A 13,815-nucleotide genomic window follows, 5' to 3' on the forward strand; every position below is an offset into this window, starting at 1 on the left:
CAGCTTAATGGAAGAGCATTTGTCTAGCCTGTGCAAGGCCCTGGGCTCAAAAACCCCAGCAGCACAAAAAATTTCAATGGCCGGGTGGTGGTGGCGCACGCCTTTAATCCCAGCACTCGGGAGGCAGAGCCAGGCGGATCTCTGTGAGTTCGAGGCCAGCCTGGGCTACCAAGTGAGTTCCAGGAAAGGCGCAAAGCTACACAGAGAAACCCTGTCTCGAAAAATCAAAAAAAAAAAAAAAAAAATTTCAATGATCTACTGTAGTTGGAGAATTTCTCTCCAGCTCCCACCGCCAAGTCCCGCCAGTCCCAGAGCCCACTTATAAAATAAACACACAGACTCTTACATTATTTAAACTGCTTGGCCATTAGCTCAGGCCTGTCATTGTCTAGCTCTTACTCTTATATTTAGCCCATTTCTATTAATCTTTACTTTGCCACGTGGCTCATGGCTTACCGGTACTTTACATCTTCCTTGTCCTGGCGGCGGCTCCAGGCCGTCCCTCTTCCTTCCTTCTTTTTCAATTCTCCTCTCTGTTAGTTCCGCCTATACTTCCTGTCTGGCTATTGGCCAATCAGAGTTTATTTACATATAGCGATATCCACAGCACTTCCCCTTTTCTTCTTTTTTTTTTTTTTTAAAGGAAGGTTTTAACTTTAACATAGTAAAATTACATATAACAAAACAACTATCAAGCAAGAATTACAGTTACAATATTAAAGAAGAGAGCCTATCTATCTTATATTTGTGAGTTTAAGGTTTTATATCTAACTTATCTTTTATTATAACTAAGGAAAATTGTAAGTATCTAGTCTTTAACCACATCAAAGACCTCAGAAGGATATAATACTACCTGAGAATTGGGAGAAGGATTCAAGCAACTTTTGAGAGTCTTGTAGGGTAGACAGAGACAGCTGACAGCCTGGACAGTCATCCAAAGTTCTCTTGTAAAGTTGGGGCATGTGTCTTCAGTCCACAGGGCTAGAGTCTCTCGGTTACTTTTCTCAGTGTCCTGTAGAATGTCTGGCAGTTTCCTCTGCAAAGCAGGAACCTGAAGGACCATTTTGTCAAGCAAAGTTCAGTGGTCACCTTTCTATGGGTCCTGCATGTCCAGTTGATCAAGCAGTCCAGGCAAGAACAGTTTCTTGCCCAAATGGCTATTTTTGTCAAGGTGAAGATAAACTCCATATGGAGTGCCTTCGATGCCCATCCTCCTCTCTGAAGTAAATCGGTGCTGTCAGGAGCAGACATGTCTCACTGTCCAGAAAGTCTAAAATTTTAAAACATTTTAAATGCCATATTCTGTAGGTCTTTGAAGTGTTTGAAGACTACCTATCTATCTGAAATGTATCTATGTATACCTAGAAGACTTAACTAACATGGCTACAAATATGATTATCATAGATGACTAACTATTAATCTATTTTTTAATTAACCATTACAATTTTAAATGAGTTACATAAACATAATACCTCAAACAAGAATAGAAATATATATATATATATACAGTATAACAAAATTAAGTTTAAATTTGTATCAATAAACTAAAATCTATAGCAATGTAAAACATTTTAAACAAGTTGTTATTCTTTAAAAGTAGGTTCATTAATCTACCCTTTCAGCCTATCATATCTAAACTATCCCCTTTTTTTCTTTAGAAAGAGATTGTATTTATAATCAACCTGCTTTAAATAAAAATATTGGTTTTTCTCTGTCCCACACCAGAGGGCTCTTCTGATTTGGGACACAAGAATCTCTTAACCATTTTTTTTTAAGCAATATGTCTAGGTTTAGAGGGGGAGTGAGCCAATTCCATCTCTAAAGCCAGCTTGGTATATTTGGGAATTTGGGCGTAGCTTTTCTTACTACTTCCTGCTGGAGGTGGGGGGCGCTGTATCTTATGGGAACACAAAGAAAATTTTAGGATTATGGAGTAGTCCATGAGGGTGTATCATCTGAGCCAGTTGCCTGAAACTGTTTTGGATGTTGGATCATCTGGGCCATGGTGTCACTGGAGACCTTTCAGGGGGTCTTGGCTGGTCAAACCTGATGTATTTTAATCTGGAACAAATCCATAGCCTCTGGCTTTCTGTGGAAACAAAAGCAGAGACTCTTTTCCAAAGCAACATATCCTTATATCCAAATTTTGAAGTCAAGGTACCTTTAAAATTTACATTTTGGCATAACTCAACAGCTTTTACAATCAAATGTTTTTCTTTCAGTTACGAATATCAAAGACAACATAGTTCAGATTCTCTGTGTGATAGCCATCTTTATGTGGCTTATTACCTTTAATGTTTCTTTAAAGACTTTATTTTTAAAAACTATTTGTTTATACAACTGTATATATTTTTTTCTCTTTTAAGCCTACGCACATTTTACACACGTTGTAAACTATTTCATCTGAATCAGTCTTATTGTGAACCTATTGTTTTAAACTGCAACATTCTAAGACTGAAACAGTGCTGTGGCTGCTGGCTCCACCCACTTCAGTTTCCCAACATGGTGGTGATCCGTTTTCCGCCAGCTCTGGGAGCCGTAACTCTCAGAAATAGTGAGTCTACGCTTTTATCAAAGTAGCGTGTAGCCCAGAAACCTCTTTTTTTTTTTAATATATACTAGTAAAGACTAAATCTACCACACAGCGTAATGTGCTGCTGGCAGACGCCTTATTTCTGCCATACTGCCAGTCAAACGCACAGGCCAGGAACCCGCAAGTAGTTCAAACCCGCGTTTTGCGGCATCTAGCTGCCATATGAGACATGAAGCAGGAACCTGGTTTTGGCTCTGTTTAGAATTGGTTATTAAATAGTCTCAGGTTTAAGGTGGAAACTCGAGCCGTTGGGCGCCATTTGTAGCTGGAGAATTTCTCTCCAGCTCCCACCGCCAAGTCCCGCCAGTCCCAGAGCCCACTTATAAAATAAACACACAGACTCTTACATTATTTAAACTGCTTGGCCATTAGCTCAGGCCTGTCATTGTCTAGCTCTTACTCTTATATTTAGCCCATTTCTATTAATCTTTACTTTGCCACGTGGCTTATGGCTTACCGGTACTTTACATCTTCCTTGTCCTGGCGGCGGCTCCAGGCCGTCCCTCTTCCTTCCTTCTTTTTCAATTCTCCTCTCTGTTAGTTCCGCCTAAACTTCCTGTCTGGCTATTGGCCAATCAGAGTTTATTTACATATAGTGATATCCACAGCAATCTATTTTGAATGTCTTACTTAAATTACATGTACTTTGTGTTTCTCTGTGAATATGGGGTGTGTGCTGTGTGTGTGTGTGTGTGTGTGTGTGTGTGTGTGTGTGTGTGTGCGCGCGCGCGCGCAGGCGCTTCACTGCGTCTTCCTTGTTCAGGATACATTTCTCACATTGGCTGTTTTTATAACCTCTTTTTCACGAGATGCAGACAGTTTACCATACTGAGACTTACTTTATATGAAGACTGGTGGATAAAATACTAACAACTTCATTATATTATTGGGAGGGTTAAATAAGAATATCTACAGACTAGCGTAGTGTGGGTGTACAGTACACATTCCACAAATGCTGTTTTTAATTTTTATTGCTTATTTGAATCAAGTCTTTTTCTACTAATTCCATTTCTCTCTTTCACAAAGGCAAGTTGTGACCAAATTGTGCATTTGCTGAAGATCTTCAATAGCTTCTCTGAGATGTGTATGTAGATGCTTGGCATGTCTTATCAGAATCTGAGTGATTCAGTCCTTACCTGCCAGTCAAGCTTCAATTTCTGTGATTTCCATGAGCTTTTAGCGAGGGCAATATTGAAATACTTAGTTTATACAAAATACACTGTAAACCAATGGCCCTTGGCAAACACATTCTTATTTGCTAGAAGGCTCTGTCTCCCATCATTCCTTCGTTTGCTTGGAAAAGCAAACCCTTTGTGCGTCAGCTCAACTGTGGCTCCTTGTATAAAAGCCTCTGTGGCTTCCCCGTGTTTTCATTGTATTTTATGTATATCTACTTCTGTTATGCTCTGATCATATGGGGTGTGATTACTGACATGACTTCTCCACTAAACGATAAAATACAATGGTTGGGATCACGGTTTTGCTCCTTTGAATGTTCATTAGCTAGCCTGGTATTTAGCAGATCTCCATAAATATTATGTGAGTGAATGGATCATATGGCTTACATAATAAGCATTGCTGATGTTTACATAACTCATGTATAGTGCTTGATTTCTTGGTCTTTTCTTTATCAATCACACTACCATTTGTCAGATATATATGCCAGAAGGAAAGTAAAAACAACGAAAAAAAAGTCCTCCACTCAGCTTTCAAAGGACTTTGACATTGGCTGTTGTTCACACTAAAACCCCAGAAATATAAGAACTAATTTGAAATGTATATGTATGTAAATGTGTATGTAAACACCATGTTTTATTTGACTTATGCTGTACGTATTACTCTTTGGAGAATTAAATAATGAAGCTAAATGAAATTCATTTATGTTCTAAAGTGAACTAATTGTGACTGAGGATGCTGGTGCCATGCTTGTCTAGCACGCTCAAGGCTACTTCTACTCCAGCTATGCAGAATTCATTTGGGAAGACATCAGAAGTTTCCTTCTTGATAATATTGCCCTCAAACCATGTCAACATTTTAGAGCAGCAGAAGCAGTTAACACAATGCCGATGGAGCCTTAGATCTGATGCAGATTTGACTGCTGTCAGAGCAAGTTGTCATCCCCTACAGCAGTGGTTCTCAACCTGTGGTTCACTACTCCTTTGGGGGTTGCATATTAGATATCCCACATATTCGATGTTTACATTATGATTCATAACACTAGCAAAATTACACTTACGATGTAGCAACAGAATAATTTTATGGTTGGGGGCCACCACAACATGAGGAACTACATTGAAGTGTAACAGTATTAGGAAGGTTGAGAACCACTGCACTAGAGGCAATCTATGTTGACACCAGAGGTTTCACTGTGAATATCTGCTACTAACTAACCTTCCCAAGATGGTTCAGAACCAGTGCCAAAGGGGACAGATGAGACAATATGGCTGTCTTTGCACTCTGTCAGCAACAGAAGAGAAGCAATTCACAGTTAATTGGATGTTTCCTCTGCAGGACACAGCATGTGCCTTAAATGTTTTATAGTCCACCAATGAGAAGCCCTATAACTTGATGGTTATTAAGAGTGAATACTCCAGTTCCATCAGGTGATCACTAGTAAGAATCCTGGCAAGTTGAGTCTAGAGGGTCTAGGCCTGTAATTCCAGCTACTTGGGGGAGGCTGAGCCTGCCTGAGGCGTATAGTGACATTTGAGGCCAGCCTGAACAACTTAAGAAGACCGTAACTCAAAAATAAAAAAGTAAAATTGGGGGTGTGTAGATCAATGCTTTCCTAGTGCACACAAGACCCTAGAGTCAATCTCTAGTACAATCAAAAGAAAAAGGCAGATATCGTGTCCAAATTCAGATGTGCCCAACAAATTTCAAACCCAAGGGTCACTGCTTTTGTGAGCCTGCTGACTGTTAGTGGTATTCCATACATGTTCAGATTGGCTGCGCAGACACAACTAGTAGAAATGAGTGTCAGCACGCAGAAGTAGCCTGACACTGTTACTGGAATTCACCATTTAATTTTTTAATAGACTCATTAATGCCAAGGAAGAGAGCTTTTAAAAATTGTCATTTAATGAATGAATTTTTTACACTAATCTTGATCATAATTTCATAAATCACTTTCTCTGTTTATGTGTGTTTTGAAAAGGAATATTTGCCTCTTGTTTTGGAATATCATGAAGAGATTGTCTGGAAACTTCTGTTGCTTGTGAAGTATGAGATGGAGCAGGAATTGAGATTCTTTTGGTTCCTGGGGTGAAGAAGAGGTACCATTGAATATGAAAATAGCAAACAGCCCTCCTTACTGGGAATCTACACTACTGGTATACTAGACTACTAAGGATACATTGCCAGATACAAGAAGGTATTAGTTATACAAGATAAGGTAGACCCTCCCAAGAGAGGATGACTCCATGGCTTTCGAAATTCTTCTTCCTATTAAATCCCACTGGCCCACCGTTGCCCTAAGACACCCTAATCTTAGGGGGCTAGTATTGCAAGAGTGAAGAACAGAGCGACACAAACAGAAAGGAAATGGGGTCGTGAGAGTTTAAGAAGAAGATAAGAATGTAGACAATTTAGGATGTGAAATATAAGCAATAGAGTCAAAAAAAAAAAAAAGAATTAGGTTTTCTGCCTGGGCGAGAAGAGAAGGAATGGAGAAACAAGACTTTGGTTCACTGGAAGGTGATACATTTGGTTTGGTGCACAGTAGATTTTGGGGACTTGACAACCACCCAGGTTGTGATGTCCTAGTGTTCTTCACAGGTGTGTGTGATGTGTGTGTGTGTGTGTGTGTGTGTGTGTGTGTGTGTGTGTGTGTGTGTGTGTGTGTGTGTAATATGCTTGAGAACCTTTGGTAGGATAGGCTGCATTTATGTTATGTTTGTGAGAAAAGTATAGCAGTAGAGGGTAGGTACCTTCTTGGGAGAATTTCCTGCATCAAAGCTCCCAAAGCACAGTATAATATGTGAGGAACTCGGCCTATCTGTACAGACCCTATAGCAAAGACCCTAACTTCATTATACTTTATAAATCCCCAAAAGGCCTATTCACCTAGCCACTGTCCAGAAATATAAGAGTGACACTATTGCCATTGAATTTTAAGATTCTTGTAGCAAAGAAAGCACAAACTTTATAATCATGAAGAAAACTACAAAACTAGTTATTTAACTGAAAAAAACTATGAATATTGTCCATTTTCTTACCTCTGTCAAGAGAATGATGTGATCTCCTTGATGTTTCTCTATCATACTGTGCGGTATAACATTAAAAGGGAAAACACATCATTGACTAAGCTCCTAAAAGGGACTGTTAACCTACTCTACAGTAATCTAAGACAGTACCCTCCCCTTAATCCCCACTGTTCTCAATGCTAATACGTAATACCAGAGTTCTTTGGGTGCCTCACATAGGTACCTACATCTAGCTAGTTCAAAACAAAGCCCCACGTATGTGAGGACCTCATCTTTCCAAACTTACTTCTCTTCTACATTTTATATTTTGGCTAAACATATGGCCAATACACAAGGCCAAAAACTTCAGAGTTGTTTTCTTTGTTTCAGAGGAGGCTAATCTAATGCAATCTAGTGTTTATTGGTCACATTTCTTGGAACTAAAGTTGACTATTTCTGACCTGAAGTTGTTCAGCTACTAGAATAGACAAACACAACCCAATACAATGAGTTCTGATGAGGAGGCAAGCCTGAGCACTATGAGAGAAAGCATTGTGAAAACCTACACACCAAACTGTCATCATCATCATCATCATCATCATCATTTTCCTCATCTACCTCAGGAATTTATTCAGTGGCCAAGTCCTGAAACCAACTCTGAGATCCCTCGAATCTTCGGCCTCTAGTTCAACCTCATTGCCACTTCCTTAGTTTGGGCCCTTGCACTGTTTTCATTTCTCAGTCTTAGTGACTGAACACAGGTCCTTTTATCTGCTGGGCAAGTACTCTGCCACTGAACTCCTTTCCCAGGCCCTGTAGTCTACATTTTTATCTCGACTGTTCCAGAAGACTTGGAACTAAATTTCACTTTTCTCCATTATCCTTTCCACAAACTGCAGCTAGATTATCATTTTGGAATCAAAATAATTCCTTTTTCCTCCCACATTCCAACCAAAAAAGCTTCAATGTCTCCATTACTGAGCAGATAAATTTGTGCTTCAGCAAGGTTCTGGCTTCAGTCTACTTTCACAGGCTCATCTCCATCTTCTTGGCTCATGCTCCCATACTTCCAGTCTGCAATATTGCCTCAGTGTATCCTTACATGGATCAACATGGAAAATCTCTACTTACATGTCAAGGTTTAAATCAACTAACCTTCCTTTAGTAAATTCCCTTTAAACCTCTCAAGGCAGGACTGGGCTCTATGTCTTCTGTACTCCCATTGAATTTTATACAAATAAAATCTTATGGTATATTGTAAAGTTTTTGTTTATGCATGCTTTATCCCTAGATGGTAACTGTCTTCCATCTTGCTATCCTCATTGCCCTTTTCCTTCTTTCTTGTTTAGCCCAGGACCTGGCCCACAGTAGCCCGGTTTAAGCTCAGTTCTGCTCTAGTAAGCATGAAGCTGACTCAGTACACCTTGTCATGGAGAGGGTAAGACCTGTCTAGGACTCCATATTCTCTGATTAGACAGTATCCAGTTAAGGAAGGGGCTACCCCATACAAAACAAAAGCTAGATATATTAACCATCAATGCAAAACATATGTGACACAACTTTCTACCTTTTGCTCTGTTGTATTGGGTCCACTCCTCTGTTGAGGTGGTAAACTTGTGGATGTCTTAATAAAAAACTTATTACTTTGAGAATGTAGGCTTGATCCTAAAGCAGACCAGGAGAAAATTATATACTTTTGAAAGTTCATTGAATTATAATTGAAGTAGAATAAACTGCATATAATTAAAATGTGCAATTTCTTCAGTTTTGATTTATTAAACTCATGAAACAATCGTCAGAACCAACAAGTGTTTCTATCACAAAAAAAAAAGGTTTCTTATGTCGCTGTAACTCATACCTCTCTCTACCCATGTCCTCTGGCAACCTGATCCTTCTGTCATTATAAATGACTTTCCATTTATAAAATTTCATACAAGAGAATAAGACAGGATACATTTTTTCGGTTTAATTTAGCACTGTTACTTGATATTCATCAATATTTATTTCTGGGTTGATAGTTTATTCTATTTTAGTACTGAGTAGTAGACTATTTTATATATGTCCCACAGTTTATCCACCTACTTGTTAAAGGGCATTTTGATTGTTTTCCATTAGAGACTACTATAAATAATGCTGTTATAAACACTGGCATATAAGTATTAACATGAACACATAGTTTTGAAACTTCGGGGTGTATACCTAGATTGTAATGGCTGGTTCCTGTGGTAGATTTAAGTTAACTTGCCAAACTGTTTTCCATGGTGACTATACCATTTTATATTCCCACTAGCACATAAGGGAATTTGAGTTGTTTCAGTAATTGCAAATAACTTCATATTGCTTAAGTTTTAACTCATTTATTGTGATTGTGTTCATGATGTTTCTATGTGTTCATGTGTTCCGGAATGTGCACAGAAGTCAGAGGACAGCACTGTGTAGTTGCTCTCCTCCCATCTTCATGTGGTAAGAACACCTCTCCTCCACTGCTGGTGGGAATGCAAGCTTGTACAACCACTTTGGAAATCAATATGGTGCTTTCTTAGAAAATTGGGAATCCATCTCCCCCAAGATCCAGCTATACCACTCTTGGGCATATACCCAAGGAATGCTCAACCACACCACAAGAGCACTTGTTCAGCTATGTTCATATCAGTCAGCATTGTATGTAATAGCCAGAACCTGGAAACAACCTAGATGCCCTTCAACTGAAGAATGGATAAACAAAATGTGGTACATATACACAATGGAATACTACTCAGCAGAGAAAAACAATGACATCATGAGGTTTGCAGACAAATGGATGGATCTAGAAAAAAATCATCCTGAGTGAGGTAACCCAGACTCAGAAAGACAAACATGGTATGTACTCACTCAGAGGAGGATACTAGATGTGGAATAAGGATGACTGGACTGCTACTCACATCACCAGGGAGGCTACCTGGAAAACAGGACCCCAAGAAAGACACGGGGATCGCCCAGTGACAGAGAAATGGAATGAGATCTACATGAACAGCCTGGACATGAGTGGGGGTAGTGAAGGGCGAGGGTCGAGGGAAAGAGAGCTTGGGGGAGCGGGAGATCCCAGCTGGATCAACAACAGAGAGGGAGAACAAGGAATAGGAGACCATGGTAAATGAAGACCACATGAGAATAGGAAGAAGCAAAGTGCCAGAGAGGCCCACAGAAATCCACAAAGATACCCCCACAACAGACTGCTGGCCATGGTCGAGATACAGCCCGAACTGACCTAGTCTGGTGATGGGATGGCCAAACACCCTAATTGTCGTGCTAGAAACCCCATCTAACTACTGAGGGATCTGGATGCAGAGATCCATGGCTAGGCCCCGGGTGGAGCTCTGGGAGTCCAATTAGCGAGAATGAGGAGGGTTTATATGAGCGAGAATTGTTGAGACCAAGGTTGGATAAAGCACAGGGACAAATAGCCAAACGAATGGAAACACATGAACTATGAACCAATGGCTGAGGGGTCACCAACTGGATCAGGCCCTCTGAATGGGTGAGACAGTTGATTGGCTTGATCTGTCTGGGAGGCATCCAGGCAGTGGGACTGGGTCCTGTGCTCATTGCATGAGTTGGCTGTTTGAAACCTGGGGCTTATGCAGGATCGCTTGGCTCGACCTGGGAGGAGGGGACTGGACCTACCTGGACTGAGTCTACCAGGTTGATCTCAGTCCGTGGGGGGAGGCTTTGCCCTGGAGGAGGTGGGAATGGGGGGTGGGCTGGGGGGAAGGTGAGGGGGGGCGGGAGGGGGTAGAACAAGGGAATCCGTGGCTGATATGTAGAATTGAATTGTATTGCAAAAAAAAAGAACTCAGGTCATCTTGCTAGGCCTACCTGGTGTTAGTTAAATTTTACCATTTTACTGAGCATGTAATGATCTCATTGTGTAATTTGAGTTTTTTTAATGACTAAATATGTTGAACAATATTTATGTGCTTATTTGCCTCCTGTATGTTTTCTTCATAAAATCTGTTTATGCCTTTTCCTATCTTATTGGGTTATTGAAAAATTTACTGTGTATTTTCTATAATTTGCATCTTCCTACCATGAGTGTGCTTTCAATATGGAGATCTGGCTTCTCCTGTTTTCCTGGGCTTGCGTCTGATGCTTCATTGACATGAAGCAGCCATTGTACAACAGAACTGTTTCAAAATAATGTTCTCTCAGTTTTGATGCTGTAAGGACACTGTCCTAGTCTCATATATATATATATATATATACTGTTTGGAGGTAGAGTATGAGTTAGGAAGATTAGAATTTAGAATTTGTGCCATGAGAAATGCCATTATAGATACCAAGGTAACATTCAGCACATGTCACCCCAAAATAGGAAGACAGTAGTGATTCCTTGCAAGTTATGTAAGTGTCTTTAGAATTACCCTAAATTTTGTTTTCCTTATGTAGCAGCAAGGACTACTTGGCTCAGAAATTTCTCATATAGTATTGTTGATTTGACGATTTTTTAAAAAATATTTTATTTATGTGTATGAGTGTTTTGCCTGCATGTATGTAAGTGCACCATACTCAGAGTCTGCAAAGACCAGAGAGGATGCCAGGTCATCTGGAACTGGAGTTACAGATGGTTGTGAGCTGCCATGTGGGTGCAGAGAAATAACACAGGTTTCCTGAGAGCAGTGAGTACTCTTAATGGCCAAGTCATCCTCCCCAGCCCTGTGGTTTGGATCTTAAATTGACCTCAAGACTCAAACGCATAAGACTTGATCATCAGTTGATGGTACTATCTGGAGTGGTGAAGACTAAAGGAGGTGGGAATGAGCTGGAGGAAAGCATGTCCTTGAAGGGTGTATGAGATGCTGGACCCCATTCCCTGTCTTTGCTTCCTGTCTGGTATGAGGAGAACAGGTTCCTCCTCCCTACCCACCATGTTGTACTACCTTGCCACAAGCTCAAAGAAGCAGGTCCAAATGTTCATGAACGGCAACCTCTAAAGCTATGAACCAGACGAAATCTTTCCTTTTACAGGTGATTTTCTCAAATAATTCTGTTCTCTTTTTAAGTGACTTATCTCAGGTATTTTGTCATAGACTCAGAAAGATGACTAACATGCAGTGTACTGGAGATATGTTTGTTCACCATTAAGAGTTATCGTGGACAGAAAAGAAGGGAGCTATAACTCAGGGAAAATTATTAGTGAAATGTCACTCCATTAACAGCACAGAAGTGGTGAGAAAGTTGAAGGGTGGTGAGAAAGGGGAGAGTAAAGGTATCAGTTTGGCTTCTCCCGTGGCTTATTCTGAACCTTGGTTAATGTGGAGAGCAGACAAGAGGGACTACTACTGCTCCACCATCTGTTTAAGATTCTAGAACAAGATCTCTTAGGTCATCCCTACCCTTGACTCCTTGTTACCCAAGGCATGGCTCAACAACCTAGCTGTACAGTGTGGCTGAGCACAGGCAATCTTTCTAGAGTGTTATTTCCTATGCCATTCTTAGTTCTAGACATTTCTAGACATGGTATAGCCATGTCTAGAAAGATCTAAGACTCTAACTAGTACTGATGGTACTATCTGGAGTGTTGTTGCCATGGTAATCCTGCTCAGTACGAGAGGAACCGCAGGTTCAGACATTTGGTGTATGTGCTTGGCTGAGGAGCCAATGGGGCGAAGCTACCATCTGTGGGATTACGACTGAACGCCTCTAAGTCAGAGTGGTCTACCTCGAGTATTATGCAGCACCTAACCAGAATTGTCAGGGTATAGAAAAGGGAACATTAGAAGGCTCCACTCAAACTAGGGAGATAAGAGTATAAATTATGAGCTGGTAGCAGCCTTCAACTGTTAATTTCAACAGGCTGAAGACATTCAGAGTGGCAATAAGGAAGGACATCCTCTGGAAAGGCAGAGGATGTTTCATCCAAATAACCTATTCTGCTTCCCTGGGAACATGGAATCCAGTGTTGCCTTAATTTTAATGTGCATGTGAAGCATGTGGATAGCCTGTTGAAATTTAGTAGGGTGTGATGGGGGCTGGGAATCTGTGGCTACAGTTGCTTCCTGGGTCAGTGTGGCTGATACATAGATGAGTAAGAATAAAAGCCATGCTTCTCGTATCCAGAGAACAACTTTGGGGAAGAAGCAGGACAACAGGGAGACTCCATGAAGGTCTGAGGCATTTAGGGAGGCTCCACAATGATAGAATCTCGTGGACTATTGTTAGGAAACTTGGTGACTAATGCAGCAATAAAAAGAAAGACTACATGTAATACATGGTACTGGTCCTATGTGTGTTCCACAGTCAACATAAGAAATAGGCAGAAATGTCAAAATGACACCACCATCCTGTGCAATACACAGAGGACGTCATCCCTAAATCCAGAATTCCCACAAATTAATTTCAAACCATAAAATTTCAATTACGTTTGGATCCCAGAGATTCTTGAGATGATTTTTGGTCAGCGAAACTTGTTTTCTTTATGTACTGTGGAGGTGCTTTAAAAAAGAGAGAGAGATTTATTTTTAACAATGGTCATGGCAAATATACAATAACAAATACTAAAAATGGTGACTGATTGCTACTCAGGCTTTTAGAATAAGACCAGGGAATAAGAGTAGAGAATAATCCACAGCTTTAGAAATATCTGTGCATAAAGCATTAGGCTGCCAGTGATGTGACTTACTACTGTACGTCTCAAAACGCAAAGCCAAAGGAAGAAGCGCAAGATCCAGAAAGCACGTTGGCAGGACTCTTGGTCCTTCTTAGGATCATAGGGCCAGAGGCTTCAAAGACTTCAGTACATCCTTCATTCAGTACTAAAGAAGGATGCTTATGCAAGTGGAACAAAGGACACAGAGGCCATCCCGCTTCCCTGCAGACACAGTGATGGAGCAACTTGGTGGGTGGCAGCATCATAGATGGCATCCCCAGAGGCCTAGACTGAAGAACTGCCTCTGGATCCTTTACGAGTCGGAAGGTCCAGAGATATGTTCAGAGACAGTGGCTTGGGAAAGCCACTGGTCTGGAGAGTTGTGAGCTGCACAGAGTGAGTGGTCTGGTCTG

The sequence above is a fragment of the Peromyscus californicus genome, unplaced genomic scaffold, assembly GCF_007827085.1.
Source record: "Peromyscus californicus insignis strain IS unplaced genomic scaffold, ASM782708v3 Scaffold_10__1_contigs__length_136768540, whole genome shotgun sequence".
NCBI classification, from domain to species: domain Eukaryota; kingdom Metazoa; phylum Chordata; class Mammalia; order Rodentia; family Cricetidae; genus Peromyscus; species Peromyscus californicus.